Raw genomic sequence first — 14,594 nt, forward strand, 5'->3', positions numbered from 1 at the left:
AACACTGAATGACTTGCCAAACAGGGCAAGAGGAAAAGGAGCACAGAGGAGCAGTGAAACCACTGGAGACAGGTTTTCACCTGCATATAGCTGAGTCTGAAGAAACTCCTCATTAGATCCTTGTGCAAGGACAAAGCAAGAAGCCATCAGCAAGAGGGAAAAACCTGTGTTTCCATCCCTCTGACCTGCATTCATGTCATGCACAGACCACTTCTTACCCTGCCACCACAAGAGTGCTTCTAGTCAACCCGCTTTATTTTTTTCCTCATCTGGTTCCCTTTATCTAATTGCTGAACAGCCTTGTTTCAGAGTATAAATGGGAAGACCCTAATTTTTGCTGTGTGTGGCCAACAGATTTGGCTACCTGTCTGTACAGCAACCACAGGGAAGCAAATCCATGAAGCCTGCAGTGATAGGGGGTCTGATCAAAGAAAAGTGAAGTTTAGAATTTAGTGTATTGATTTCAAAGAGGTGACAATACAGTCATGCTGTATAGCGCGTGGGGAAAAAAAAAATAAAATAAAAATCAAAACTACGAGCCTCTTGAAAACATCAGTATTTGCCCTAACCGGGATGGGGTGTTTAAATACCACTTTCTGTTTGGTTGGGCTTCTTTGGAATGGATAGGTTTCATTTTCACATTTGTGATGAGAACAGCCCCGACCAGCAGAGGTTCTGCAGGAGACCGTCCCACAGCTTCTCCCCAGGGATCCCTAGCAAATCCTGGAGAAGCAGCAAGCTGGGAAAGGACGTGTGTGCAAACAGCATCTGCTGGAAAGAGCTCTGGGTTAACGTGACAGCATGGGTGCTGGAGGCAGCAGTGTGGACCACTGCGTAACCCTTGGGGTGCCTCAGATGAGCCAGAGGAAGCCGCAGGGGAAAACTGCAGATTCAAGAGAACACTGCAGTCACTTAAAACTAACTTGATGCCTGCTATCTCAGAAAGCAGGCATTGCACTGAGCAAATGAAATCCTAATTGAGTTTTCTGTTCTATGTGCATAAGAAGAAAGGAATTGGATACAGCTTTATTGTACATAGATATACACAAGGCATAAAGCAAAAGCTTGGTTTCTGATACTGTTAAGCACAAATATAAAAATCTTCAGAACAGCTTTTTTTGACACATCTACATCCATAGGTATTTCTGAAATTATTTGCACTAGGAAGCTGCCAAGCAAAGCAGGCTGTAGGGTTCACCCAAAGGTGTGCAGATACAGGGAGGGACAGTCGCAAGACAGATAAAAATCTGGATGTTAACTGTCAGGTACAGACCTACCTACCATCAAGCTGGCAGAGTTAGCTGCAGAGATACAAAAAGATATTGCAGCCGAGCTACCTGACCAAATTTACCCCACAGACAGAACCAATGCAAGGTGATAGGTCTGTAAAAGCAAATCTGCAACAGAGCAGAAAGGGATCCCACAAAGCCCAAGGTTCAATGGAGAGGTAGGCTTCTTGCCAGCTTTTAAAAAGCTGCCTTTGAGGGGAGATTTGAAGGAAAGACCCTTTGTGTTTATGCAAAACAACGAGCTGGGAAAGGCTTCTTCCCCGATGCAGAAGGTAACAGCTGCTGTGCCAGCCCGGGGGCTGAAGCAGCAGACACAAAGTGGCCATACTGCATCCCTGCAGCTTGCCTGAGGGCTTTCCAGGAGGATTTTGTCTCTTCAGTGCTACATGCAAAACATTGACATAAAGCCAATTATTAGGTGGGCTCTTTTGTCAGTTTTCTTGTTTGCTTTGGTGGGGGTGGGGGAAGGAAGAAACAAGATCCAATTATTAAAACTGTACCATTTTCTCCAGCTGAAGAGCTTTACCTAGCACAGACCAAAGGGTTTTGTTTTCACTTCCCTTTTGTGGCTTTCCTTGTTACAGAAACCAATTGGAAATCATTAGTGGAAATGTTAGTAGGAAAGGCTAATGGTCTTAGCTATTCATATGCATCAGTCACCGGATATTTCAGAAGCTGTTACCTGGACTACTGTTAATGTAATTCGCAATACTTTATTTGATGTTGTCAGCCCACTCAGATTTTGCACAATATGGTGAACAGCAGCAGGTCCAACTGCTCTTGCTCAGAAGGGCTGAGGATTCAGCTGCCCCCTCCTGCCCCAGCTGCCTTTTGCCTCTCCGACAAAATGCTGTCAAAAGGAGGATGAGGGTAATCACATCTGTAAGGGAATGAAAGACTCACTTTGAGTGCAGTGATGTATAATACTATTTCCAAAGCAATTCATCCATCAAAACTAATCAGTGTAAGCTATGCACAGTAGAACAGTGGCAGATCAGCAATCTCAAAGCCAGTGCTTTTGTCCAGGAGCACTTGGAGACCCAGCTGCTGGAGCAGCATCACCCCTCCAGAAAGGTTTGGGGACCTTGTCACAATAAGCACTGCTGACTTAAACTGTGCTGAGATATGAAGGATCCACATGCAGAAGTCTATGCTGGAATAAATACCACAGCTGTGATCACCGAGAGGTTTGCTCCTCTTTCCTTCTACATGACAGACGCCAACAAATTACGCTCTTGCTATACATACAGATGTTCAAAGAAAGACTTAATCACTTTCCAATTATGATAGACTTCCTTCATGTGTTCTCTTAACCCTATGACGAATCAAATCAGATTTTTTTTTTTTTTATGAAAGCAACAAGGATTTCAAATGTGCACACTAAGTGCCTCATTGCTGTTTCCCAGGGCTGGTGAAGAGCATGTGTAAGAGAGAGAGTTTACTTGCTGCTGGATCCATTTTGGTCCTCTGGGAATTACACCTGGATCTTAACTTTACAGAGAAGTTCACAGGAAAATAAATTTCTCACATTTTTCCTAGATGCAATTCTCAAGGAATTTAAAAGTAAATCCTGAGCAGTTGACTTATTTGAGGACTTTAATCCTTCCCATAACACATCACCTGCCCATAGGTGCTAAAAAGCCTGGTTCCTTCTTAAATCATCAAGGGATTTTTTTTCTTTAAAATGAGAATGACTGTTCTGCTTCCGTGCATATCATTTAATTCACTCCTCTGCCACAAGAGACAAAGCGCAGTTTAGTGCTGCGAAATATAAAATCTGTAATGCGGATGCAACTACTTGCTTTCTTATTACCATGCTTAAAATGCCACATGCCTGTAAAGAAAGAGTAACTTTTTTCTACTACCTCACTAAATCCTAACAGGCTACCATACACATTCCAGACAGTATTGATTGACACAATTAAAACTGATGTAGAGCAGCAGAAATTCCAGTTTCTTCATTGAAACAAACACATATGAAATATGCTTTTCAAAGAACACTTTTCCTGTTTTATTCTGTGTAATCTGTGCATAATCTGTATTCAAGATGTAGGATAATTTTCTATGCCTCAGGATGCATTTTAAGTATTTTTAAAGTAATAATACATTATTATGGGATAGGAAACAGCAATTTCCTCTCTCCAAGATGTCTGGAATTCTGAATTGAAACATTACAGTATCTCTAAGTCACTACTACTCTGGTCTGAAAGATCATCTATTTTCCTCAATAATAGAGGCTCAAATGCTACCCCAACAATGTACCTTTTTTTTTCTGATTCCTAAAGTCACCAACCATGGTATTATATTTTTTAAGTCATCTTCATCGCTTAAGTGTGCAGGTCATTGTCTGCAACAGCTTATCACTGATGTGTTGAAGGCAAAATTCAGTCTCTGATGCACAGGATACTGAAGGATATCACTGCTGCTTGATGTGAAATATTTTGGAGTAGAGCATTTGTCATGGTTTAACCTGAGCTAGCAAAACAACCACAATAGCCACTCGCTCACCCCCTCTAATAGTGAAGAGAATAAAAAGGTAAGGGAGAAACTTGGATTCAGGTAAACACAGATGTGTAGTGTGTGTGTGTGTATATATATAAAAATATATATATATAAGATACTCAAGGCAATTCCTCACAAACTCCATCCACACTAAGCAGCCAGTCCCAGGAAACAATGCCCCAGTCCTGAAGAGCTGGTCCAAAAGATACAAAAAAGGAAAAAGGCACAAAAGCCCAGAGGCCCCTGCAAAATAGCAAAAGGCTGAACTAAACGTCCTGACCAAAACTCCCCCGGCTGCGCCCCAGTGAGAGAGAGAGCAAGCGGAAGAGCAAACCGGAAGGTCCCAGCTCTCCTTGAATACGAAGCATGATGCTAATGAGATGGAATACTCTTATTGATCAGTCTGGATGTCTGTCAAGCTCGGCCCCATCCATGCCCCCCTTCCTCGCTGCCTCACACCTGTGGGCAGAGCACTCAGATTGTCCTTGGCTCTCAGACCAGACCAATTAAAAACATGAACTCTGTGCTGGTGTGTTCTCTTGTTTTCAAACTAAATCCAAATAATGAGCTTGCTAGCTATGAAAAAGAAAGTTTTCTAACTGCATGAAGAAAATTAACCCATTTTCAATCAAACTAGCACAGCATTATACAACAAACTCTGCAGGGTGAGTTAACAACCCTACTCTCTCACAGCAAGACCCATACTCACTACGTATCCTGGAGCTGGGCAGACTTTGAGATGTCTAGATGTCTAGTCTCAGATAGGCAAGAACCAGCTCCCCCCCTTCAGCTGTCTTATTCAGAAGGCAGGTGAAGAAACAGGGGAATATGTTTTCTGTATCACTTGGGGACTGCAGTCTGCACAATTGCTATGTGATAGAACAGACAGGTAGGTTGCTTTGTTGGATAAGCGTTTGAAACCCAGATGGACTATTATTCTAATTACATACATTTTTAAAAATCCATAGGGCTCTTGTAGGCAGTTTCATGAGATGGAAAACAAAAGGAAAAAATACAAGCTTGTAAAATATATTAATTGTGACTATTTCACCAAGCATTACTAATTAATCCACTCAACAGCCCCACGGGATAGATCACTGTGATATCCTACAGGTAATTTGCCAGTACATATATGTGTGTCTCCAGTTGCCTGTTCACTTCACAGAAACAATTTAACTTGAGCTTGGATGTATTCCATCCCCAAAGTGATTACTGATATTTTACCCATATCTGTAGCATAATAATGACAAAGATGCCAAGGAGTTCCAATTTAGGAACATCTTTATTTCTTCAAGTTCACAGTCCTCATATCCTTTCCTCATTATACGGAGGAGACAAAGAGTCTTGAAATTCTGTATTTGAAACATAGTTTTTAGTTAAAACCACAGGAAGACTGATGTCTTCTGGCATAAGAAATTACTCAGATTCAATAATATGATCATGCCTTAAAAATATTGATGTAAAAACTCTGTTTCATTAAATTAATCCTCCTGACTTCACTGAGATTTCTTTCATGAGTTGGAGTTGGCAGGAGTGAGTTCAAGGTATGCCTGAGTTGTAATCTGAAATAATTGCTCACTAGGGTTCCCACAGCAAACCTGCCTTGCAGATTGCATGCCATGTGTGACATCAAGGAGAAGCATTGCAGCTCATGTAAACATATTCACATCAAACTTGCTAAGTCAGGCAATACTATTTTGCAATACACCAGTGATGTGAGGTTTTAAAAGATGTGTAAATGTGGCACTTAGGTACATGGTTTAGTAGTGGACTTGGCAACGTTAGGTTAATGGTTGAACTCAATGATCTTTAAGATTAAAGCTCTTTTCTAACCTAAATGTTTTCTATGATTTTATCTGGTACCTTTAATGGAGACCTTTGCCTTTATAAACACCCATCCTACTTGGCAGACACCAACAACAGTATCCCAGCTAACTACCTTAAGCAAATGAGCTAAAGTTATCTCTGTTAAGGAAATGTTTTTTATGTAAGACTCTGAACATAAAGCTTTAAGTCACCATTTATTGATGCAAAACAGATATTCCAAATCTGATATGGGTGAGATTTGAGATTAGAGGAACCTCAAGTGACATTCAGCATTAGGCTACTTCTCATCACAGAGAAGCTGGCTGTCGCTAGTGGGGGCTTGGCTTTGCAAGAACCATCACTTTCTACTGTGGTGCTTCTAGCCCATTTTCCAAAAGATTCCAGCAGGCAGATTTCAGCTTCATTGAAATATCCTTTAATAATCCATATCTGGAGGGCTAGTTTAAAGACCTCAGTAACCAAAAGGGAGATTGAAATGCACCTCAACATCTTTTGGTACTGCACTCTCTAGCATTTGCACAAGTAATGAATGAGCAATCAGTATATGGAAATGATGAAAATAGGGGAAAAAATGAAAGAGGGGAACTCTATTGTGCCAAAATCTTGCTCTGAAGGAAGGCCAACACAGGAGCTGGGAAGCAGTTTACATTTTAAGTATGACCTCCCAACCTCTTGCTGTGCTGGCTACATCAAAGAAAGATGCCATATCTATGATGATTTACACAAATAATCAAATCCTAAATTTACTGGTTTTTCTCCCTTTCATCTGTTGCCTTTGATGTCACAGCCTCCCTATGCAGGTGCAATAACAGCCATGGTCAAAAAAATGGTATAAGAACACTGCATTATAACTCAACATTCTGGCTCTGATTGGGCGCTGCAAGAAGTGACATGAACATGCATATGAAAACCTGACCAGGATATAGAATATGCATTTAGACCTACCCAGGAGGCCAGGTATGTGCAGTGGTCTGCTCCTTGTGTTTTTTGCAGGTCTGTATTCCAGAAATGAAAAAAGAAAGCTCATGATGGCAATACACTTCATAAGCCTGTGCCATGCCAGCTCTCTTCCCCTCCCCTCCATTGTTATTTTTAACTAAAGCAATGACATCATTACATGATTTAATATAATACTGAATATTAAATGTGGCAAAACCAGACAGTGCTAATTTTGGAAGATTGTTTCTATCAAGTAAATCCATACTATAATAGTACTGTTGCTCAGAGAAGTGTTGAAAGTCAAAATCTGAACAATAGGAAGAAGAACAGGGACCTTATTCAGATATCCCAATTAAAGTCTAGAGAGGAAGTTAAGACACATCTATATATATTTTATATTAAATTTCTGCCTGCCAGCAGTCCTTTGGGAGTTCACTGTCTTTGTTCTGGGGTTTTCACCACAGACTAGTTGGAATATGCATTATTTATTAGACATGCAAATCATGCATGATAATCTCAATGAGCTATGGAAAGTAAAATTGCTCCAGACAAACACTAAATTTGATTAAAAATTGATCTAACAAATCCATATTTCACACTGGAGAAATACATTAACTTTCCTTATTCTTTGTATAAAATAAGAAGAAAGATTTAGAGCAGCCAGTTCAGTTTTATTTAAATTTTCTTAAGATAAGAATAATAGCCTGTGACTTATGCCTGAGAATTGAAAAAAAAATGCAGATTTATGTTTGTTGTAGCAAAAGGAACAACATTGATAGGATTTGCTCTACACCTCTAGTGCTAGGAAATATTTATTCAAGCAAAATAGGATCATTTAGGTGTGAGGAAATTGTCACTTCGCAAATATTTCTACATGCATATAAAAGAATGAAACATCAGGTGCAATTAACTAATAAAAATAAACTACCAAAGCACACACACACTTATGCCAGCATACTACTCTACAGGAAGTAGGAAGCAATAACAATTACATTACTTTTAACGACTTATGGCTGTCTACACAATTTGTTGGTTTGATGGTAAAAAGGAAGTTTTCCACCTGGGATTTTCAATACAGCTTTGCCTGTAAGGCACATGAGTATTTTACAGATCTAGTCCAAAAGTACTGTTCATGAATCTCCTCAGCTTGAGGAAAACCATGGCCATCTGGCCATGTAGGATCAGGGTCCCCAGCTAATATAGATAACAGGAATGCCCTCAGAATGAATTATACTGGGGTTGCCAATTATCAGTAACGTGCTGCAGGAACTAAATTAGAAATGCATCACTGTTAATGTATTTTATAGACCTGCAGTATTTTATGGCAATTTTCTTACTTTATCGAGATTCTGCTCATAACTAATTTTAGTCAGTGTACAAAACTTGCTGGAAGAAAGTTGGCTAGTGTATCATTTATCTTTTGCAGAGGTTTTGAATTGAAATCAAGTTTTGATCCATGTGCAACCTCCACAACTGAGAGAAGGTCAGCCATTCAGGACTCTTGCCACAACTTTGGTGTTTAGTTTATTAATTGAGAGTTCCCTATAACATTATTGCATAACACAGAAGGATATCTGATGCAGTTATCAATTCTCTTTCCTGTGTAAGTGTAGTTGACTCTCCTGGTGCAATATATTCTCTAGAGTCCTGACCATTTATTATATTTTAATTTTTAATTTTTAAGGTTAAGTAAGATCAAATACCCAAATGAAGCCAAGTTCTCACTCTTTTTTCCCCTCTCCTTTCAATGACTTCTTTTTCCCTTCATGAAAACAGCAGAAAACCATCCATCCTTGCCCCCTTCTCCCACCTTTTAATCCTTCCTCTTGTTTAAGCCTACAAGAGCATGGAATGACAAATCCAGTCCTAACTGTACTCAGATTTTCAGGAACCTGATAACTAAAATATATAATTAGTTCAGGTCACAGTCCAGGAAGAAACATCATTTCTCCAAAACAATCAAGAGCTTTTCTCTTTACCTTTGTCAATAAAGGAGCAAAGTCTTCCTTTTGTCATTCTTCAATGGAAAATGCAGGACAAAGAGAAACTGCATTGATCTACCCTACAAAGTATCAATTTAGATTACACTTCTGTCTGATTTAACAGGATGTCCAGCTGTACAGCCCAGTCTGCATAAAAAATTGCTTCTGCCCCTTCTACTTCTCTTTCAGAATATTTGAAAGGCTGGTCATACCTTCTCAATTACTTGTTTCCCACTACTTCTTGATCATTCCCTTTAGAGAGTGCTTCCATTCAATTTCTTCTCTCTACGAGAGCTTATAAAGGTCCTTTGGTTTGCCTCTCCTCTACCCAGCCTCCTCCAATTGGCATGAAATCCCACAGAAAGCCATCAGCTGTGGAAATCACAGCCAGGTCAAGCAGGAGGAGGCAGCCATATAGCATTGCCTGACAGTGTGCTACTGGACCCCCATGATATTGACTTTCAGCCCTCTATCCTTGCACCCAAGTAAAACTGGAAAGCATAGCATGATATTACCCAACAAAGCAGCAAACCGAAGAAAAATCCTTTGCCTGATACTGAAGTTTTGCAGACCATTAATGGGAGCTAAAGGTGAGTGGGTCCTCAGTGTCACCTGTTCCTTTTCAGAAAGACTCAATGCAGGTGAGAGCCCTCGCCAAAAGGAGGGTGAGAGAGAGCTCAGGCTCATGCACAATGGGAGGATGTGGTCTTTCCTGGTCACTACTGGAAAGCAACATCCAGGAGGAGGGTTGTCTGCAGCACCCACACCGTAACCTCTGAACTTCCACTCCCAATCGCACTGATCTTCATAGGGGTCCCAGTCTTGAAGCCAGGGGCAGAAGTGTTCCTGTGTGTTGTTTTTAATAAAGAAGCTAATTACAGTTTCTTTTGTTAAACTGGTGTTTTTTGGCAGTTGGGAAATACCCATTAGCTCAGTAGGTCAGCTATCTTTTCCTGGTATGTTTCCTACTGCTTTCTCTTAAGCTCAAAAAGCCATCAGAAGTCAAAGTATCAAAGACAAATGTATGTCTCCAACAGACTTAAAAATTAAGTTCAGCTGATACCTTTTCATATATTTGCTAAAAGCATAAAAACAACAATCAAGCAAGAATTTTTATTTTGGATACTCTCCGGTGTTTTAATTTCTTCACTTCAAGGTTTCTCCTGCAAGTTCATCTACCTCTCGTAGTGTCTTTCCTTTTATTTCAACTACAAACTTAAACAAGACATATACAAGATAAAACACATTAGATTCAGCTTTTGCAAGGTCTTTGAAGCAATTATGGAACCACAGAAGTCTAAGACAGTAATAAGTTAGACAAAGCCAAGGGGAATGTTCTATTAATAGCCAATGCTGAAGGGACTGGAAAACAAGCAGAGCTTTGATAGATTTTATTTTACTACATAATACAAAGCTCATCATCAATATTCCAAATGTAGTACTGTGATTCACATTACAGTACAGATGGTTCACATATTTTAAATTATAATTTTATTACACTGTTCATAATCACACTGTATTTGAACTCCAATGAATTTCTTGAACGTTTATGCAAATATTTTATTGCAGAAATATGGCTTTAATTACTTAATCCTTTCTCATGATTGCATTATTTTCTACATCTTTTGGATCATAATAAACACACCATTTACGTACAGAACCTAAACCTCAGATATTTACCTTTACAATAAGGGCTTTGTTGTACTTCTTTAAGTCTATACCCTGGCTTACATAAACTGTTTAATGGCTTAATATCATAAGCTGAAAAGACAGTGGAATCATCGGCAAGCCAATGAAGAAGCAGTACAACCTTTCTCTATATGAGTGCAATCCTGTATTTAGTATTTTTACATTTTGGCTGCATCCTTAAAAATTATTGCTAGCCTAAGAATCATTATGGTGGGACTAAGCAAACGTTGAATGAATCTGCAGAATATAGTCTTCAAATGTTATATTAGGCCATCCTAACTTCTCGGCACAGATCTATAAGAAAGCTTCAAACATTGCATAAATAATTTAACTCACCTTCTTTCTTTTTCCTTATATCAGTCAGAGGCGGCATCCCTCCATACACAAAATAGCCTTCAGTCTCACTAAGTACTTGTTGCTATATTGCATCAAGAAATATAAAGTCCATCTCCTCCCAGTACTGGAATTTGCCTCCATGGGAAAAAGTAGCTTAAAATAAGTAATTTTACATATTCCTTATTTTCTCCTGCTTTTTGTTTTTAATTTTAATTAATACAAAATACACTTGCTACTTTCCTTTTATCTGGTCTCAACATACATCACACTGTATTAGAGCTTCTCTGCTAGCAGATCACCCTCAGGAATAAGAACAATTCTGTCTTCCTCCAGGTGCATTATTTATATACCACAACACCCACACTGTGACTCCAGACCTTATTCCCTTCACCTGGGGTGCTAAGTGGAGCCCAGGGGAGTTAAAATCCTGAAAAAGAGAGTTGAGGGGAAATAAGGGTTTCTAGGTTTTTTTTGCTTGTTAGTGACTAATGAGGAATCTCTTAGGTTGTTGGGCTATACTCTTAGCACTTGATAGTCTTTTTTCTGGCAAAATATATCTCTTTAACTTGTTTCTATCTCATAGAGTTTGGGATACTTTTTAAAACAAACAAAACCAAGAAACAAAACCAGGTTTGGTATAGGGGATTTTGCTTTAATTTTTCTGGTTACATCTAAGAATTTTTTGTTTTAGCTATAGCTGGGCTCTGGGACAGGGTATTTCTGCAGGAAAGGGTACCAAGGACCTAGAAGCATTCCCTGGTACCTGCATGCAGTCAGTCAGGTGCTGTGATTAGTGCATTCTTCATCAGAAACTTGGGTTAAAGTCCCTCTTATATTTAGAGCAGGCTTTAAATTTTCTCTAGATTTCTAGGCTGATGTGAAACCACAGAACTATGTGTGAAAGCACTGAAGACTTCAAAAACTTCAGAAGAGTGCTATGCCTCTTGTCAAAGCAGCACTAAAAAGTTAAGAAAACCCTAGTAGCAGTAGCCCCTTCCCTTGCTCTGTCTCTAGGACTAATTTGTCTAGAAGAGAAGCAAATAGGAAGATGATTTTGTGTGTTAATGCCTAAGTTCCAGACCTCGTAAGGGGAAATGTCTACTTTATAAGATTTTTTTTTTCACTCATATTGCAAGAAATCACCACTAAATAAAACATCTAAAAGCTTGTGGACAAGGGTCTGGAAATCTCATTTTCAGTCTCCTAGGAGAGTATCCTATCATAAGCTATGGTCCTGCTTATTCTGTCAATAGATATCTGAAAGCAGCACTTATTTTCTGGGTGTTGGTAAGTTCATTCACCTAACCTTACAACCTTTCCAGAATTTTAATTTCAGCCTCTATATTGTTTAGCTTTAAACTGTTAGTTCAGGTTTACTTTAAAAGAGTTTTGCTTATCAAAGCACATCAGGTTTTAAAGTTTTCCTGGGCAAAGCAGTCATTTAAAAAAAACATTGCCCATAATTGTCATGTTACTGGACTAAATGAAGGTCAAAATATAAAGCACTGGGTTTAATTGGCTTGTTTTGGTTTTCCTTTCCTATGCCCTTGTTCATGCTGTTGTTTTAAGACCACCTCCAGACGTGAGCTTTCTTAGCTTCTCTCATCTCTGGAGTGGGCCCGTTGCTTTGCAGCATCGACTTCTCTGCCTTCACAATCTTGTTTTTCATTTTTGCTCTTCCTTTATGCTTGCCACTATTTACACTTTAATGCGCTGGCAATGGTTCAGTTCTTGAGGAGTTAAAAACCTGTTTCCTTTTTCCTGTAGCAGTGCACAGCAAAGGGTTCCAGGATTATAGCACACAAGTGGCCGCAGAGTTGGTAATTATTTTGTGACAGCTATGTTGGATATAGGAAACTGAAGGTTAAAATTTAATGAAGGAGTCATAAGGAAGCTGGTTATTCTTCTGACTGCAGTCACTGTATGAAATGTACACTGAAAGTCTGAACAGCATTATAGAGCCCTACAGAGAGAAATAACTATCCTAACAGTAATTGTATACACCATAACAGAAACAATGAAATACTTATTACACAAAAGGGCTGTATACATTAAAAACATGTAAATACTTCTACCCTAATACTTTATTCTTGATAGAGTATACCATTGTGCAGGTAGAACAATGAGCATGTGTGCAGTCACAAAGATAAATGTGCTTGTCTTGGATGCTGAGTGACTTGGACTTCGTTTCTGTGTTCACAGCACTCCTGGAACATATAGTACATACCTCTACAAATGCACACCCTTTTGTTTACCTTAATTTCTGTTATTTTCCCATTACTGAATGCCTTGATGCAGTGACTACAAAATGTCAATATGGTTTTCTGCTACGTATTTCCATCTTCCCTGCCTGGAAGCCATGGAGAAGTCTGTTGCAATTTAAGACTCCCTTTTATTTTAATAGTTCTGGACTCCGAGTTTCTAGGGAGCTTTAGGACACACTGGTCATGAATGACATTAATCAAAACTATCTGAAATGCCTTATTTCTGTAAATAGTCTCTTGAATATGAATATTATAGGAAGTGATTCTTTACGTCAATAAGCAGATTAAAACCCCTCGTCCTAGTAGTAGAGTGCTGTACAAAGTGCAGTCAGTGGCACTGTGCCCATTGATTTCAGCAGATGCGGGGTTTGGTCCTATTCCTGTGACACATTTGTGTGACTGCTTTGCCTGGGGTTTTTGTTTGTTTGTTTGTTTTCTGTCAGAAGGCACACTTCACTGCATCCTAAAGCATTGTCCTGAGAACTCTGATTTCCCACATTCCAAGCAGCCAATCCTGTCACTCTCTTTCTGTTGAAACAGACTACTGGGAGTTTTGATAGTATGAGGGTTTGGGGAAGAGATGTCCATGTGGGAAGCCTTAGCTGACACAGTACAAATCCCTCCAAAAGGTTATGGCAGTTCCTGAAACCTTCATTTGCTGTTTTCAGAGTCCAGGGCGCAGCCCTGACTCAATGCACACAACAATTTGGTTTTCCCATGTCTGTGTGCCTCTCATCTTGTCTTGCACACTTCAGTCCTACTTTCTCATGTGTTTTTGAGACAAACTCTTTTCTCATATAGTCACTTCTGTATTTCATGGTTACTCAGTAGTACATTTTGAGGGTGGCTTATCTGAAAGATATCAGCTTATAGACTGAAAATCCAATGCAGTAGGTTAGAGATAATTACTAGGTAATCAACGCTCTCACTGAACTGAAATCTAGATCCTGATCCCTTTTTTGTTATATCAGGTATATTTGTGGCCTCTCCCAGTTTTATATTTTCCCTCTCATGTTACGTATTTACTTTGCTGCACTATTTGTTTTTTGGGGGTGGCAGATGAGAGATTTCTATGGGTGGCACAGTAGCACGACAGAGCACATAAACAAAACACAAACCAAATAAAAAGTTCAAATACACACAGTACTAAGGGTTGTCTAAAGATAGACTCTTAAACTAAGCACAAACATTTGTGAGACTGTTCAAATACTTGAAATCTATGAACACTGAAAGGAAGGGATTCTAGTAAAAAAGAGAAAAGGGGACTAACTTGGGTTTAATACTTGGGGAGACCCCAAAAGTGGGACCTGGTCTGTGTGATACTCTCCAAGGGGAAACGAGCAGCACCCTCATTGTTTGATGAATAATTATCCTGAGCAAACCTCTACTGAATGCACAATAATTGGCATTATTAACTTCTTGTATTCATTCACTTCAATGGTTTTAAAGCAACATATGTATCTGGGCTCAAACCTGCACAGACGTGTCTAACTTTGGTCATACAAATACAGTAAAGTGGACTGGTCCTGTTCTCCTCATATGTTTTTCCTTTACTTCTATTGTGTCCCATATAAGTCTGTTAACTTTCGCCTCTGCATTTTATTATAACTGGCAAAAGTACTAATGGATGCAGTAAAGAAGAGCTACCACTGGAAATCCTAATGCAATCATTCTTTGAAATGGAACATTATATTTTTTTTAGTATGTTTTCTTTCCTTATATGGTAAATATTTTAGAACTCTCAATTTGCTGCCATTTTTCTGGAT

The 14,594-nt window shown here is 39.2% G+C and overlaps 1 long non-coding RNA gene across 5 annotated transcripts in view; it reads right to left on the reverse strand.

Moving 5' to 3' along the window:
- LOC110361280 (uncharacterized) overlaps positions 1-14,594 on the reverse strand; it is a 45,671-nt gene that overhangs the window by 13,092 nt on the left and 17,985 nt on the right. The window contains exon 1 of one of the 5 annotated variants that reach the window (XR_002417768.2): positions 10,565-11,649. The exons of 3 other annotated variants lie outside the window; for them this stretch is intronic. This is a non-coding gene — a long non-coding RNA (uncharacterized LOC110361280). Of the gene's footprint in view, positions 1-1,971; positions 2,633-10,564; positions 11,650-14,594 lie in introns of those variants that run through there. One more of the 5 variants, XR_010472427.1, reaches the window with a different exon arrangement.

The sequence above is a fragment of the Columba livia genome, chromosome 4, assembly GCF_036013475.1.
Source record: "Columba livia isolate bColLiv1 breed racing homer chromosome 4, bColLiv1.pat.W.v2, whole genome shotgun sequence".
NCBI lineage: Eukaryota > Metazoa > Chordata > Aves > Columbiformes > Columbidae > Columba > Columba livia.